The sequence below is a fragment of the Rhea pennata genome, chromosome 13 (assembly GCF_028389875.1).
Source record: "Rhea pennata isolate bPtePen1 chromosome 13, bPtePen1.pri, whole genome shotgun sequence".
NCBI classification, from domain to species: domain Eukaryota; kingdom Metazoa; phylum Chordata; class Aves; order Rheiformes; family Rheidae; genus Rhea; species Rhea pennata.
The window spans coordinates 718,774-734,638 of NC_084675.1; the positions used below are offsets into that span (position 1 = coordinate 718,774).

The 15,865-nt window shown below is 59.8% G+C and overlaps 8 non-coding genes across 8 annotated transcripts; 5 read left to right on the top strand and 3 right to left on the bottom strand.

Moving 5' to 3' along the window:
- Positions 1–499: 499 nt before the first annotated feature.
- On the bottom strand, positions 500–593 carry TRNAI-UAU (transfer RNA isoleucine (anticodon UAU)). Its single transcript has 2 exons — positions 556–593; positions 500–535 (listed from the first exon to the last, which is right to left on the bottom strand). It is a non-coding gene; the product is annotated as a tRNA-Ile (tRNA).
- A 3,208-nt stretch (positions 594–3,801) lies between these two features.
- On the top strand, positions 3,802–3,875 carry TRNAN-GUU (transfer RNA asparagine (anticodon GUU)). Its single transcript has one exon. It is a non-coding gene; the product is annotated as a tRNA-Asn (tRNA).
- Positions 3,876–4,824: 949 nt separating this feature from the next.
- On the top strand, positions 4,825–4,896 carry TRNAH-GUG (transfer RNA histidin (anticodon GUG)). The gene has a single exon. It is a non-coding gene; the product is annotated as a tRNA-His (tRNA).
- A 1,083-nt stretch (positions 4,897–5,979) lies between these two features.
- On the bottom strand, positions 5,980–6,073 carry TRNAI-UAU (transfer RNA isoleucine (anticodon UAU)). Its single transcript has 2 exons — positions 6,036–6,073; positions 5,980–6,015 (listed from the first exon to the last, which is right to left on the bottom strand). It is a non-coding gene; the product is annotated as a tRNA-Ile (tRNA).
- A 3,207-nt stretch (positions 6,074–9,280) lies between these two features.
- Positions 9,281–9,354, top strand: TRNAN-GUU (transfer RNA asparagine (anticodon GUU)). The gene has a single exon. It is a non-coding gene; the product is annotated as a tRNA-Asn (tRNA).
- Positions 9,355–10,302: 948 nt separating this feature from the next.
- TRNAH-GUG (transfer RNA histidin (anticodon GUG)) lies at positions 10,303–10,374 on the top strand. Its single transcript has one exon. It is a non-coding gene; the product is annotated as a tRNA-His (tRNA).
- A 1,080-nt stretch (positions 10,375–11,454) lies between these two features.
- TRNAI-UAU (transfer RNA isoleucine (anticodon UAU)) lies at positions 11,455–11,548 on the bottom strand. The gene is made up of 2 exons: positions 11,511–11,548; positions 11,455–11,490 (listed from the first exon to the last, which is right to left on the bottom strand). It is a non-coding gene; the product is annotated as a tRNA-Ile (tRNA).
- A 3,207-nt stretch (positions 11,549–14,755) lies between these two features.
- On the top strand, positions 14,756–14,829 carry TRNAN-GUU (transfer RNA asparagine (anticodon GUU)). The gene has a single exon. It is a non-coding gene; the product is annotated as a tRNA-Asn (tRNA).
- The last annotated feature ends 1,036 nt before the right edge of the window (positions 14,830–15,865 follow it).

Here is a 15,865-nt window from a genome sequence, read left to right on the forward strand (position 1 = left end):
CCTCTGTGGAAGGGCAGAGCTGCCTTTCTCCCTTAGCTGCAGCGTGAGAGGAGCGGTGGGGCGGCAGGTTTTGCCTGCAGCTCCACGCCAGTGCGTGGCTGTGGAGAGTCAAGAGTGCTTCCTCCTGGCCTGCCTGGAGGTGGAAGGGTTGTGTAGGAAGGATCGGCCACAGCGAGGCTGGGCAGCGGGTGCTGGGAGAGTGTCCGAATGCTGAAAAGTCAAAGGGAAATGATAGCATCTGAGCACTGAGCGAGCTCTGGACGCTCCCTTCTCTGCACCTGCTGCAGAGAAGGGAGGAGAGCCCAGCTCTGCCTCTGGGGTCCTGAACTGAGTGCTCTGTGGGCAGAGCCCCGGTGAAGCCTGCAAGGGCCCCAAGTGCTTCTGCTCGTCCCGGGTGTCTGTATTGACAGTTCCCGGGATGTCTGTGTTGCGACAGACATCACGGCTACACAGGTGCCCTGCCCAAGGCAAGGGGAAGCGCTGCTTGATCAAAAGCCCATGCTCCAGGTGAGGCTTGAACTCACACCCTCAGCATCCCTCTGCTTTGCACTGCTGTATAAGTGCTGCGCGCTGGCCCATTGCGCCACTGGAGCACACTTGGAAAGGTGGACTGGAGCCCACGAGCAGACACCTTTGCCTGTGATTACCAGGGCTCATCAGCATTAACCTGGCACCTCAAGTGCTTTCCTCTTGCCTCGCCCAACAGGGAGCAGCAAGTGTGTGCCCCCCGTTGTGCGTCAGGCTTGCAATATGCACCAGGGCACGGAGAGAGAGGGCAAAAGCACCAAGGGTGGCCTCTCCTCAAGGGAGGGATGATAACTTTATGCCCTCTTCACAACAGATTGTTGCCCTCGGCTACCAGGCCTTTTATCATCTTCTCCCTCTCAGTAATGAGCAGACAAGCACAAACAACAGCAGCCACCTGCCCTGCTCTTTTGGCAGCAAGAGCGCTCCTGAGGTTCGGAGACTTTCGCAATCAACTCCCTTCAAACGAGAGAGATGCTGTCTCTTTTGCTGTCTGTTATACATGCTTGCAGTACCTGGGCCTCTGTGGCTGTGCCTCTGCTCTCCTTGGTTTCAGTGTTGCAAATTGTGCCCTTTCTCTCTTTGGCTTTTGTTCAGCCAAGGGTGCCGGAGAGGTCTTTGGTCCTGCGGCCTGGGGGGCTGGCTACGTCCCAGAGGGCCACAGGCAGCTGACAGCAGGCAGCATTAGTGTCCTCTGTCTCTTCTGGGGGCACAGGTTGGTTCCACAACGTCCGGGAGATAGATACACGAGTGCTGTTGAATCCCAGTGCGAGGGGCAGCAGAAACGAGGTCCAAAGCCCTTGCCCCTTTACTAAGCGGCATGTCTGCAAGCAAAGCAGGTGCTTAGGAAGAGGGCAGGGACAATGAGGGTAAAAGAAGACAACAGAAGAAGAGGCTGCTGCCAGCAGCAGGCCAAAAGCGCGCGACCGTCATCCAGCTCCTCAGGAAGGATTCACAAAGCCCCTTCCTGAGTTTGTTGAAGGACAGGGAGATGCTTTGTTCCTGGTTCAGAGGAGACTCGTGGACAGGCTTCAAGGAGCCTTGAATTTGAAAGAGGCTGACAGAGCTGTCAAGCAGCCTTGAGCTGACCGTGGCTTACAGGGAGCTACTAGGTGCAGCTTTGAAACCGAATGGAATGGTGCCCGCGGGCAAATCTGGCCACTCGGCCCTGGGAAAGGCAGCGCCTGCACTGAAAACCCCACGCAGAGCCCGCCGCAGGAGCAGAGTGGCAGTGCAGTGGGAGCAGCTGGGCCCGTGACCCAGAGGGTGATCGATCCACAGAGCCTCTGCTACGCAGCATTTCCCTTCCGTGTTTCATCACGCGATGCATCATGTCTTCAACTTGATAGGGAATCCTGCCCACAGGGCTTGTCTGCCTGTCTGCGCGGGTGGCCGTCTATCCTCTGCTCCCCAGCCCGCCCCTGTGCTGCCCCCTCTCTCCTGTCTTCAGGCCCCAGATCCGAGTGCTAGCTCAGCCCTGGGCAGGGAAGGGGCAGCATCCCAAGAGGAAGCTCCGTCTCCGTGGGGCCTGGCAAAGTCAGGACAGACAGCTCCTGATTTGGGACCCAGGTGGCTCTGGGGTTTGGCGCTCTGGCAGCTGGGGACCGTCTGAGGGAGCCCCAGAGCCCGTGACTGACAGCTGTGTTGCAGGGCTGGGCGGACTGTTCAGGGAGCCTGCTAGGGACCCTGTCCTGGGCACAGCTGTCAGGTGATGGTTCGAGAGCACGGAAGGGGAGCTTCCGAATGCCCCGGTCAGTGTGCAAGAGCACCAGCGCTCATGCCAGTGGTGACATTCACCGGGAAGCGTGGGAAGGGTCTCTCCTGGGCTTTGCTGCGGGGCCGCCTGCTGCGGCCTCTGGGGGACTGGGTAGTGCGGGGAGCTCAGGCCAGAAAGACAAGGCAGCTGCTGCGGCAGGCGAGTCGCATCCCACAGATCCGGAGACCCTTTCTGTGTCACCCAATGCCTCGCAGGAGCCACCAGGAAACAAATATTCTCCCTCACCGAGGGGGGATTTGTCAGAAGACAGGACTGCCCTGGAGCTGGGTGCACAAGCAAGCGCAGGATGGCTGTTGTAAGAGAGGAAATGCCCTGTTCCCCGTGCCTGCTCCGAGCTCTTGTGGCACTGATCAGGTCCCCTTGCTTTCAGGCTGCCCCCAAGGTGGGAGGCCTGGCTTGCTGTGGCAATAGGGAGCCCTTCCCCGGCCGGGAATCGAACCTAGGCCACGGCGGTGAGAGTGCCAAATCCTGACCACGAGACCACCAGCGAGGAGTGGCCCAACCCGCCTGGGCACCCACTGGTGGGCACCAGCCCAGTCCTGCCGGGGACCGGCCCCTCCAAGCACAGCCCCACACAGCTTCTTAGCTCCTAACACCTTGGCAAATGCCCTCCTGCGTTAAATTCAGCTGCAGCTCTCCTAGGTGTGCCTCTGTGGGACAAAACTGCCCGTACTTCCATTTCAAGCCAGGAGGCTTCACGCACTGCTGTGCGCCTAGAGCACAGAACCGGCTCCCTGGAAGGCGAGTCTGTCCTCTGCCAGGGTCAGTCCAGCCCCACGCAGAGCGAACAGATAAAGCGGAGGAGGAGGAGAGCTTGAGAAGGGCTGAGGCAGAGGAAACCTCACTCAAACGCCTGCTCGGAAACAACCCCTGCCTCAAGCACTTCTTATTCCGGAAGTCTCTGCAAAATGGTCCTGAGGGCGCTGACAGGGTCTGATGGTGCTGGGGCTTGCAGGAAGCACAGGCACCCCTCCGTACCTACGGGCAGCGGATGCTGGGTGGTGCTCAGGGCTTGTCCAGGAGAGGAGCCTCCCGCTGCTGGCACCACTTCTACACCTTGCTCCGTGCAGGGGTGGCCAGAGGGAGGGGAGCCAATCCCTCACCCTGGCTCACCTCAGCCAGGTCAGCAGTGCTGTGTGCGCGGCCACTGCCCTGCCTCCAGCACCGGGAGCAGGGCGGGGTAAAGGCCTGGGAAATGGCCTTTAAGGAGAGCTGCGCTGCCCAGCTCCCCCTCGACACACAGCGCGTGGGCAAGTGACGCTGCAAGAGACTGAGAAAAGGCCTGCGCTCGAACCAGCTGCACCACGTGGTGCGTGCACATGCCCTCCACGTGCAGTGCTCTGTGTGCATGGAGCAGCACGGAAACCGGGGTGTGTCTCTGTCCGGGCCTTTGCCTGGGTCTTGGGATCTGGCCCAGGATCAGGGGCATTGCCAGTCCCTCAGCACCAAGGTGTGTGATGACACGGAAGGGAGCATCATGGAGACAGCGCTTGGTGGGGGTCTCTGTGGCGCAATGGGTGAGCACGCTCGGCTGTTAACCGAGAGGCTGGTGGTTCGAGCCCACCCAGGGACGGCCTCCTTTTGGTGGCACACCTGGGCTCAACAGGTGCACACTGGAGCCCTTGCCACAGCCACCCTGAGAGACCCTCCTCAGCACCCGCGGGGGGAATTGCCGCAGCCATGACGAGTGGCACTCCCCAGCATCTGCTGGGGGGTGGAAGCGCGTGCTGGCTTCTCCCACATCTCTCCCAGGAAACGGCTCCTCTGCAGGGTGGCTGGCTCCGCCTGCCTGCAGTTGCCAGAGCAGAGGCCTCTTGGCACTTTAGCAGCCCTTCCAGGGTCTCGTACCCTCAAGATCCTGCATGCAGGCCTCAGAGGAGGCTGCTGCTCAGCCTTTTGCTTTGGCATGAGCCTGACCACAGATTTACCTAGCCCTTTAATCCCGCCGTGGTCTTGTTGTCCAAGTCAATCCCCAGAATTTACACTTCTCCTGTACAACCGAGAGTTAGGTCCCGACAAGTGATACTGTCTGTGCGGGGCTGAATTTTCCAATTTCCCCCAGAGACATGCAGAGGTCCTGCGGAGGACCTACAAGGGCACTGCGGCTCTCAAGGCCAAGGTAGCCATGGGTAAATCTTGTGTCTTCTCCCTCGAGTGCCTGGAGGGTCCAGTGCTTGGCATTTGTGACCAAGACTAGCTTGGAGTTGCTGCAGCTGCTCGGTCTCTTGCGAGAAGGCTTCCAGCCTCCCTGAGGTAGGAGGCGGGCTACTGGAGACAGGACTTGTGTTCTGCCCCTTCTGCTGGCGTGCGGTGGGGTCCTGCCAATGGAGGTGGGGGCAAATGCGCGTGATGGGGCTGCAGAGTCAGCTTCTGTTGCTCCTGGGAGCATGCATGGGGGATGGGTGCTGCAGGGTGCCTGCAGGAAGGGCAGTTAAGAGGCCCTTGCTGTTCCCACCCTATTGCCTGAAGGAGGCAGGAGAGAAATAATGCCCAAGGAGCAAAGGCGGTCAGTCACATGCGCAGCTGTGATCGTATAGTGGTTAGTACTCTGCGTTGTGGCCGCAGCAACCTCGGTTCGAATCCGAGTCACAGCAAGGGTTTTGCAAAGCCCGCGGCCTGAGCGGGGGAGTTTGAAAAGACAAGGGAGGCACCTGCAAGGACGGGCCAAGGGTTTCTTTCTTTCCAAAGATGCCGTGGCCTAGGAAGGAGGTACAAGCTCTTCCGTGCTCTCTGTCCCAAACATTCAACGGGCTCGTGCCTAAAACGATGTCCTGCTGTCTAGCGACTGTGCAGCGTCTTCTCCTGTGGGGCTGCCGTGGCAGCTGCGCGTGCCTCTGGGAAAGCATTCAGGCTTCTGCATTCTCTGGGCAAAAGCTTGAGAACTGAGAGACTCTGCCTGGAAAGCACCCAGCTTTTCACCTCCCTTTCTCTTCCCCTCGCTCCCCATTTTGCAGCAAGGGGACTTTCAGCTCCACACCAAAACCACCACCCTGCAACCCCAGCCCAGCCGTGGCTGCCATCTCACTCCGCAGAGACCCAACACCACTAGCTCTTCCCTGGGAGGAAGAGCACATTTTCTTCTCCACGGGGAGCGTGTGACTTTTCCGAGGTTATGCCTCCACGCTTGGCCATGCCTCCATGTTCTGACCAAGCTGTAAGCTGGCTGTGGGAAGGACACCCTCTGTGGAAGGGCAGAGCCGCCTTTCTCCCTTAGCTGCAGCGTGAGAGGAGCGGTGGGGCGGCAGGTTTTGCCTGCAGCTCCACGCCAGTGCGTGGCTGTGGAGAGTCAAGAGTGCTTCCTCCTGGCCTGCCTGGAGGTGGAAGGGTTGTGTAGGAAGGATCGGCCACAGCGAGGCTGGGCAGCGGGTGCTGGGAGAGTGTCCGAATGCTGAAAAGTCAAAGGGAAATGATAGCATCTGAGCACTGAGCGAGCTCTGGACGCTCCCTTCTCTGCACCTGCTGCAGAGAAGGGAGGAGAGCCCAGCTCTGCCTCTGGGGTCCTGAACTGAGTGCTCTGTGGGCAGAGCCCCGGTGAAGCCTGCAAGGGCCCCAAGTGCTTCTGCTCGTCCCGGGTGTCTGTATTGACAGTTCCCGGGATGTCTGTGTTGCGACAGACATCACGGCTACACAGGTGCCCTGCCCAAGGCAAGGGGAAGCGCTGCTTGATCAAAAGCCCATGCTCCAGGTGAGGCTTGAACTCACACCCTCAGCATCCCTCTGCTTTGCACTGCTGTATAAGTGCTGCGCGCTGGCCCATTGCGCCACTGGAGCACACTTGGAAAGGTGGACTGGAGCCCACGAGCAGACACCTTTGCCTGTGATCACCAGGGCTCATCAGCATTAACCTGGCACCTCAAGTGCTTTCCTCTTGCCTCGCCCAACAGGGAGCAGCAAGTGTGTGCCCCCCGTTGTGCGTCAGGCTTGCAATATGCACCAGGGCACGGAGAGAGAGGGCAAAAGCACCAAGGGTGACCTCTCCTCAAGGGAGGGATGATAACTTTATGCCCTCTTCACAACAGATTGTTGCCCTCGGCTACCAGGCCTTTTATCATCTTCTCCCTCTCAGTAATGAGCAGACAAGCACAAACAACAGCAGCCACCTGCCCTGCTCTTTTGGCAGCAAGAGCGCTCCTGAGGTTCGGAGACTTTCGCAATCAACTCCCTTCAAACGAGAGAGATGCTGTCTCTTTTGCTGTCTGTTATACATGCTTGCAGTACCTGGGCCTCTGTGGCTGTGCCTCTGCTCTCCTTGGTTTCAGTGTTGCAAATTGTGCCCTTTCTCTCTTTGGCTTTTGTTCAGCCAAGGGTGCCGGAGAGGTCTTTGGTCCTGCGGCCTGGGGGGCTGGCTACGTCCCAGAGGGCCACAGGCAGCTGACAGCAGGCAGCATTAGTGTCCTCTGTCTCTTCTGGGGGCACAGGCTGATTCCACAACGTCCGGGAGATAGATACACGAGTGCTGTTGAATCCCAGTGCGAGGGGCAGCAGAAACGAGGTCCAAAGCCCTTGCCCCTTTACTAAGCGGCATGTCTGCAAGCAAAGCAGGTGCTTAGGAAGAGGGCAGGGACAATGAGGGTAAAAGAAGACAACAGAAGAAGAGGCTGCTGCCAGCAGCAGGCCAAAAGCGCGCGACCGTCATCCAGCTCCTCAGGAAGGATTCACAAAGCCCCTTCCTGAGTTTGTTGAAGGACAGGGAGATGCTTTGTTCCTGGTTCAGAGGAGACTCGTGGACAGGCTTCAAGGAGCCTTGAATTTGAAAGAGGCTGACAGAGCTGTCAAGCAGCCTTGAGCTGACCGTGGCTTACAGGGAGCTACTAGGTGCAGCTTTGAAACCGAATGGAATGGTGCCCGCGGGCAAATCTGGGCACTCGGCCCTGGGAAAGGCAGCGCCTGCGCTGAAAACCCCACGCAGAGCCCGCCGCAGGAGCAGAGTGGCAGTGCAGTGGGAGCAGCTGGGCCCGTGACCCAGAGGGTGATCGATCCACAGAGCCTCTGCTACGCAGCATTTCCCTTCCGTGTTTCATCATGCGATGCATCATGTCTTCAACTTGATAGGGAATCCTGCCCACAGGGCTTGTCTGCCTGTCTGCGAGGGTGGCCGTCTATCCTCTGCTCCCCAGCCCGCCCCTGTGCTGCCCCCTCTCTCCTGTCTTCAGGCCCCAGATCCGAGTGCTAGCTCAGCCCTGGGCAGGGAAGGGGCAGCATCCTAAGAGGAAGCTCCGTCTCCGTGGGGCCTGGCAAAGTCAGGACAGACAGCTCCTGATCTGGGACCCAGGTGGCTCTGGGGTTTGGCGCTCTGGCAGCTGGGGACCGTCTGAGGGAGCCCCAGAGCCCGTGACTGACAGCTGTGTTGCAGGGCTGGGCGGACTGTTCAGGGAGCCTGCTAGGGACCCTGTCCTGGGCACAGCTGTCAGGTGATGGTTCGAGAGCACGGAAGGGGAGCTTCCGAATGCCCCGGTCAGTGTGCAAGAGCACCAGCGCTCATGCCAGTGGTGACATTCATCGGGAAGCGTGGGAAGGGTCTCTCCTGGGCTTTGCTGCGGGGCCGCCTGCTGCGGCCTCTGGGGGACTGGGTAGTGCGGGGAGCTCAGGCCAGAAAGACAAGGCAGCTGCTGCGGCAGGCGAGTCGCATCCCACAGATCCGGAGACCCTTTCTGTGTCACCCAGTGCCTCGCAGGAGCCACCAGGAAACAAATATTCTCCCTCACCGAGGGGGGATTTGTCAGAAGACAGGACTGCCCTGGAGCTGGGTGCACAAGCAAGCGCAGGATGGCTGTTGTAAGAGAGGAAATGCCCTGTTCCCCGTGCCTGCTCCGAGCTCTTGTGGCACTGATCAGGTCCCCTTGCTTTCAGGCTGCCCCCAAGGTGGGAGGCCTGGCTTGCTGTGGCAATAGGGAGCCCTTCCCCGGCCGGGAATCGAACCTAGGCCGCGGCGGTGAGAGTGCCAAATCCTGACCACGAGACCACCAGCGAGGAGTGGCCCAACCCGCCTGGGCACCCACTGGTGGGCACCAGCCCAGTCCTGCCGGGGACCGGCCCCTCCAAGCACAGCCCCACACAGCTTCTTAGCTCCTAACACCTTGGCAAATGCCCTCCTGCGTTAAATTCAGCTGCAGCTCTCCTAGGTGTGCCTCTGTGGGACAAAACTGCCCGTACTTCCATTTCAAGCCAGGAGGCTTCACGCACTGCTGTGCGCCTAGAGCACAGAACCGGCTCCCTGGAAGGCGAGTCTGTCCTCTGCCAGGGTCAGTCCAGCCCCACGCAGAGCGAACAGATAAAGCGGAGGAGGAGGAGAGCTTGAGAAGGGCTGAGGCAGAGGAAACCTCACTCAAACGCCTGCTCGGAAACAACCCCTGCCTCAAGCACTTCTTATTCCGGAAGTCTCTGCAAAATGGTCCTGAGGGCGCTGACAGGGTCTGATGGTGCTGGGGCTTGCAGGAAGCACAGGCACCCCTCCGTACCTACGGGCAGCGGATGCTGGGTGGTGCTCAGGGCTTGTCCAGGAGAGGAGCCTCCCGCTGCTGGCACCACTTCTACACCTTGCTCCGTGCAGGGGTGGCCAGAGGGAGGGGAGCCAATCCCTCACCCTGGCTCACCTCAGCCAGGTCAGCAGTGCTGTGTGCGTGGCCACTGCCCTGCCTCCAGCACCGGGAGCAGGGCGGGTAAAGGCCTGGGAAATGGCCTTTAAGGAGAGCTGCGCTGCCCAGCTCCCCCTCGACGCACAGCGCGTGGGCAAGTGACGCTGCAAGAGACTGAGAAAAGGCCTGCGCTCGAGCCAGCTGCACCACGTGGTGCGTGCACATGCCCTCCACGTGCAGTGCTCTGTGTGCATGGAGCAGCACGGAAACCGGGGTGTGTCTCTGTCCGGGCCTTTGCCTGGGTCTTGGGATCTGGCCCAGGATCAGGGGCATTGCCAGTCCCTCAGCACCAAGGTGTGTGATGACACAGAAGGGAGCATCATGGAGACAGCGCTTGGTGGGGGTCTCTGTGGTGCAATGGGTGAGCGCGCTCGGCTGTTAACCGAGAGGCTGGTGGTTCGAGCCCACCCAGGGACGGCCTCCTTTTGGTGGCACACCTGGGCTCAACAGGTGCACACTGGAGCCCTTGCCACAGCCACCCTGAGAGACCCTCCTCAGCACCCGCGGGGAGAATTGCCACAGCCATGACGAGTGGCACTCCCCAGCATCTGCTGGGGGGTGGAAGCGCGTGCTGGCTTCTCCCACATCCCTCCCAGGAAACGGCTCCTCTGCAGGGTGGCTGGCTCCGCCTGCCTGCAGTTGCCAGAGCAGAGGCCTCTTGGCACTTTAGCAGCCCTTCCAGGGTCTCGTACCCTCAAGATCCTGCATGCAGGCCTCAGAGGAGGCTGCTGCTCAGCCTTTTGCTTTGGCATGAGCCTGACCACAAATTATCTAGCCCTTTAATCCCGCCGTGGTCTTGTTGTCCAAGTCAATCCCCAGAATTTACACTTCTCCTGTACAACCGAGAGTTAGGTCCCGACAAGTGATGCTGTCTGTGCGGGGCTGAATTTTCCAATTTCCCCCAGAGACATGCAGAGGTCCTGCGGAGGACCTACAAGGGCACTGCGGCTCTCAAGGCCAAGGTAGCCATGGGTAAATCTTGTGTCTTCTCCCTCGAGTGCCTGGAGGGTCCAGTGCTTGGCATTTGTGACCAAGACTAGCTTGGAGTTGCTGCAGCTGCTCGGTCTCTTGCGAGAAGGCTTCCAGCCTCCCTGAGGTAGGAGGCGGGCTACTGGAGACAGGACTTGTGTTCTGCCCCTTCTGCTGGCGTGCGGTGGGGTCCTGCCAATGGAGGTGGGGGCAAATGCGCGTGATGGGGCTGCAGAGTCAGCTTCTGTTGCTCCTGGGAGCATGCATGGGGGATGGGTGCTGCAGGGTGCCTGCAGGAAGGGCAGTTAAGAGGCCCTTGCTGTTCCCACCCTATTGCCTGAAGGAGGCAGGAGAGAAATAATGCCCAAGGAGCAAAGGCGGTCAGTCACATGCGCAGCTGTGATCGTATAGTGGTTAGTACTCTGCGTTGTGGCCGCAGCAACCTCGGTTCGAATCCGAGTCACAGCAAGGGTTTTGCAAAGCCCGCGGCCTGAGCGGGGGAGTTTGAAAAGACAAGGGAGGCACCTGCAAGGACGGGCCAAGGGTTTCTTTCTTTCCAAAGATGCCGTGGCCTAGGAAGGAGGTACAAGCTCTTCCGTGCTCTCTGTCCCAAACATTCAACGGGCTCGTGCCTAAAACGATGTCCTGCTGTCTAGCGACTGTGCAGCGTCTTCTCCTGTGGGGCTGCCGTGGCAGCTGCACGTGCCTCTGGGAAAGCATTCAGGCTTCTGCATTCTCTGGGCAAAGCTTGAGAACCGAGAGACTCTGCCTGGAAAGCACCCAGCTTTTCACCTCCCTTTCTCTTGCCCTCGCTCCCCATTTTGCAGCAAGGGGACTTTCAGCTCCACACCAAAACCACCACCCTGCAACCCCAGCCCAGCCGTGGCTGCCATCTCACTCCGCAGAGACCCAACACCACTAGCTCTTCCCTGGGAGGAAGAGCACATTTTCTTCTCCACGGGGAGCGTGTGACTTCCGAGGTTATGCCTCCACGCTTGGCCATGCCTCCATGTTCTGACCAAGCTGTAAGCTGGCTGTGGGAAGGACACCCTCTGTGGAAGGGCAGAGCTGCCTTTCTCCCTTAGCTGCAGCGTGAGAGGAGCGGTGGGGCGGCAGGTTTTGCCTGCAGCTCCACGCCAGTGCGTGGCTGTGGAGAGTCAAGAGTGCTTCCTCCTGGCCTGCCTGGAGGTGGAAGGGTTGTGTAGGAAGGATCGGCCACAGCGAGGCTGGGCAGCGGGTGCTGGGAGAGTGTCCGAATGCTGAAAAGTCAAAGGGAAATGATAGCATCTGAGCACTGAGCGAGCTCTGGACGCTCCCTTCTCTGCACCTGCTGCAGAGAAGGGAGGAGAGCCCAGCTCTGCCTCTGGGGTCCTGAACTGAGTGCTCTGTGGGCAGAGCCCCGGTGAAGCCTGCAAGGGCCCCAAGTGCTTCTGCTCGTCCCGGGTGTCTGTATTGACAGTTCCCGGGATGTCTGTGTTGCGACAGACATCACGGCTACACAGGTGCCCTGCCCAAGGCAAGGGGAAGCGCTGCTTGATCAAAAGCCCATGCTCCAGGTGAGGCTTGAACTCACACCCTCAGTATCCCTCTGCTTTGCACTGCTGTATAAGTGCTGCGCGCTGGCCCATTGCGCCACTGGAGCACACTTGGAAAGGTGGACTGGAGCCCACGAGCAGACACCTTTGCCTGTGATCACCAGGGCTCATCAGCATTAACCTGGCACCTCAAGTGCTTTCCTCTTGCCTCGCCCAACAGGGAGCAGCAAGTGTGTGCCCCCCGTTGTGCGTCAGGCTTGCAATATGCACCAGGGCACGGAGAGAGAGGGCAAAAGCACCAAGGGTGGCCTCTTCTCAAGGGAGGGATGATAACTTTATGCCCTCTTCACAACAGATTGTTGCCCTCGGCTACCAGGCCTTTTATCATCTTCTCCCTCTCAGTAATGAGCAGACAAGCACAAACAACAGCAGCCACCTGCCCTGCTCTTTTGGCAGCAAGAGCGCTCCTGAGGTTCGGAGACTTTCGCAATCAACTCCCTTCAAACGAGAGAGATGCTGTCTCTTTTGCTGTCTGTTATACATGCTTGCAGTACCTGGGCCTTTGTGGCTGTGCCTCTGCTCTCCTTGGTTTCAGTGTTGCAAATTGTGCCCTTTCTCTCTTTGGCTTTTGTTCAGCCAAGGGTGCCGGAGAGGTCTTTGGTCCTGCGGCCTGGGGGGCTGGCTACGTCCCAGAGGGCCACAGGCAGCTGACAGCAGGCAGCATTAGTGTCCTCTGTCTCTTCTGGGGGCACAGGCTGATTCCACAACGTCCGGGAGATAGATACACGAGTGCTGTTGAATCCCAGTGCGAGGGGCAGCAGAAACGAGGTCCAAAGCCCTTGCCCCTTTACTAAGCGGCATGTCTGCAAGCAAAGCAGGTGCTTAGGAAGAGGGCAGGGACAATGAGGGTAAAAGAAGACAACAGAAGAAGAGGCTGCTGCCAGCAGCAGGCCAAAAGCGCGCGACCGTCATCCAGCTCCTCAGGAAGGATTCACAAAGCCCCTTCCTGAGTTTGTTGAAGGACAGGGAGATGCTTTGTTCCTGGTTCAGAGGAGACTCGTGGACAGGCTTCAAGGAGCCTTGAATTTGAAAGAGGCTGACAGAGCTGTCAAGCAGCCTTGAGCTGACCGTGGCTTACAGGGAGCTACTAGGTGCAGCTTTGAAACCGAATGGAATGGTGCCCGCGGGCAAATCTGGGCACTCGGCCCTGGGAAAGGCAGCGCCTGCGCTGAAAACCCCACGCAGAGCCCACCGCAGGAGCAGAGTGGCAGTGCAGTGGGAGCAGGTGGGCCCGTGACCCAGAGGGTGATCGATCCACAGAGCCTCTGCTACGCAGCATTTCCCTTCCGTGTTTCATCATGCGATGCATCATGTCTTCAACTTGATAGGGAATCCTGCCCACAGGGCTTGTCTGCCTGTCTGCGAGGGTGGCCGTCTATCCTCTGCTCCCCAGCCCGCCCCTGTGCTGCCCCCTCTCTCCTGTCTTCAGGCCCCAGATCCGAGTGCTAGCTCAGCCCTGGGCAGGGAAGGGGCAGCATCCCAAGAGGAAGCTCCGTCTCCGTGGGGCCTGGCAAAGTCAGGACGGACAGCTCCTGATCTGGGACCCAGGTGGCTCTGGGGTTTGGCGCTCTGGCAGCTGGGGACCGTCTGAGGGAGCCCCAGAGCCCGTGACTGACAGCTGTGTTGCAGGGCTGGGCGGACTGTTCAGGGAGCCTGCTAGGGACCCTGTCCTGGGCACAGCTGTCAGGTGATGGTTCGAGAGCACGGAAGGGGAGCTTCCGAATGCCCCGGTCAGTGTGCAAGAGCACCAGCGCTCATGCCAGTGGTGACATTCACCGGGAAGCGTGGGAAGGGTCTCTCCTGGGCTTTGCTGCGGGGCCGCCTGCTGCGGCCTCTGGGGGACTGGGTAGTGCGGGGAGCTCAGGCCAGAAAGACAAGGCAGCTGCTGCGGCAGGCGAGTCGCATCCCACAGATCCGGAGACCCTTTCTGTGTCACCCAGTGCCTCGCAGGAGCCACCAGGAAACAAATATTCTCCCTCACCGAGGGGGGATTTGTCAGAAGACAGGACTGCCCTGGAGCTGGGTGCACAAGCAAGCGCAGGATGGCTGTTGTAAGAGAGGAAATGCCCTGTTCCCCGTGCCTGCTCCGAGCTCTTGTGGCACTGATCAGGTCCCCTTGCTTTCAGGCTGCCCCCAAGGTGGGAGGCCTGGCTTGCTGTGGCAATAGGGAGCCCTTCCCCGGCCGGGAATCGAACCTAGGCCGCGGCGGTGAGAGTGCCAAATCCTGACCACGAGACCACCAGCGAGGAGTGGCCCAACCCGCCTGGGCACCCACTGGTGGGCACCAGCCCAGTCCTGCCGGGGACCGGCCCCTCCAAGCACAGCCCCACACAGCTTCTTAGCTCCTAACACCTTGGCAAATGCCCTCCTGCGTTAAATTCAGCTGCAGCTCTCCTAGGTGTGCCTCTGTGGGACAAAACTGCCCGTACTTCCATTTCAAGCCAGGAGGCTTCACGCACTGCTGTGCGCCTAGAGCACAGAACCGGCTCCCTGGAAGGCGAGTCTGTCCTCTGCCAGGGTCAGTCCAGCCCCACGCAGAGCGAACAGATAAAGCGGAGGAGGAGGAGAGCTTGAGAAGGGCTGAGGCAGAGGAAACCTCACTCAAACGCCTGCTCGGAAACAACCCCTGCCTCAAGCACTTCTTATTCCGGAAGTCTCTGCAAAATGGTCCTGAGGGCGCTGACAGGGTCTGATGGTGCTGGGGCTTGCAGGAAGCACAGGCACCCCTCCGTACCTACGGGCAGCGGATGCTGGGTGGTGCTCAGGGCTTGTCCAGGAGAGGAGCCTCCCGCTGCTGGCACCACTTCTACACCTTGCTCCGTGCAGGGGTGGCCAGAGGGAGGGGAGCCAATCCCTCACCCTGGCTCACCTCAGCCAGGTCAGCAGTGCTGTGTGCGCGGCCACTGCCCTGCCTCCAGCACCGGGAGCAGGGCGGGTAAAGGCCTGGGAAATGGCCTTTAAGGAGAGCTGCGCTGCCCAGCTCCCCCTCGACGCACAGCGCGTGGGCAAGTGACGCTGCAAGAGACTGAGAAAAGGCCTGCACTCGAGCCAGCTGCACCACGTGGTGCGTGCACATGCCCTCCACGTGCAGTGCTCTGTGTGCATGGAGCAGCACGGAAACCGGGGTGTGTCTCTGTCCGGGCCTTTGCCTGGGTCTTGGGATCTGGCCCAGGATCAGGGGCATTGCCAGTCCCTCAGCACCAAGGTGTGTGATGACACAGAAGGGAGCATCATGGAGACAGCGCTTGGTGGGGGTCTCTGTGGCGCAATGGGTGAGCGCGCTCGGCTGTTAACCGAGAGGCTGGTGGTTCGAGCCCACCCAGGGACGGCCTCCTTTTGGTGGCACACCTGGGCTCAACAGGTGCACACTGGAGCCCTTGCCACAGCCACCCTGAGAGACCCTCCTCAGCACCCGCGGGGGGAATTGCCGCAGCCATGACGAGTGGCACTCCCCAGCATCTGCTGGGGGGTGGAAGCGCGTGCTGGCTTCTCCCACATCCCTCCCAGGAAACGGCTCCTCTGCAGGGTGGCTGGCTCCGCCTGCCTGCAGTTGCCAGAGCAGAGGCCTCTTGGCACTTTAGCAGCCCTTCCAGGGTCTCGTACCCTCAAGATCCTGCATGCAGGCCTCAGAGGAGGCTGCTGCTCAGCCTTTTGCTTTGGCATGGGCCTGACCACAGATTTACCTAGCCCTTTAATCCCGCCGTGGTCTTGTTGTCCAAGTCAATCCCCAGAATTTACACTTCTCCTGTACAACCGAGAGTTAGGTCCCGACAAGTGATACTGTCTGTGCGGGGCTGAATTTTCCAATTTCCCCCAGAGACATGCAGAGGTCCTGCGGAGGACCTACAAGGGCACTGTGGCTCTCAAGGCCAAGGTAGCCATGGGTAAATCTTGTGTCTTCTCCCTCGAGTGCCTGGAGGGTCCAGTGCTTGGCATTTGTGACCAAGACTAGCTTGGAGTTGCTGCAGCTGCTCGGTCTCTTGCGAGAAGGCTTCCAGCCTCCCTGAGGTAGGAGGCGGGCTACTGGAGACAGGACTTGTGTTCTGCCCCTTCTGCTGGCGTGCGGTGGGGTCCTGCCAATGGAGGTGGGGGCAAATGCGCGTGATGGGGCTGCAGAGTCAGCTTCTGTTGCTCCTGGGAGCATGCATGGGGGATGGGTGCTGCAGGGTGCCTGCAGGAAGGGCAGTTAAGAGGCCCTTGCTGTTCCCACCCTATTGCCTGAAGGAGGCAGGAGAGAAATAATGCCCAAGGAGCAAAGGCGGTCAGTCACATGCGCAGCTGTGATCGTATAGTGGTTAGTACTCTGCGTTGTGGCCGCAGCAACCTCGGTTCGAATCCAAGTCACAGCAAGGGTTTTGCAAAGC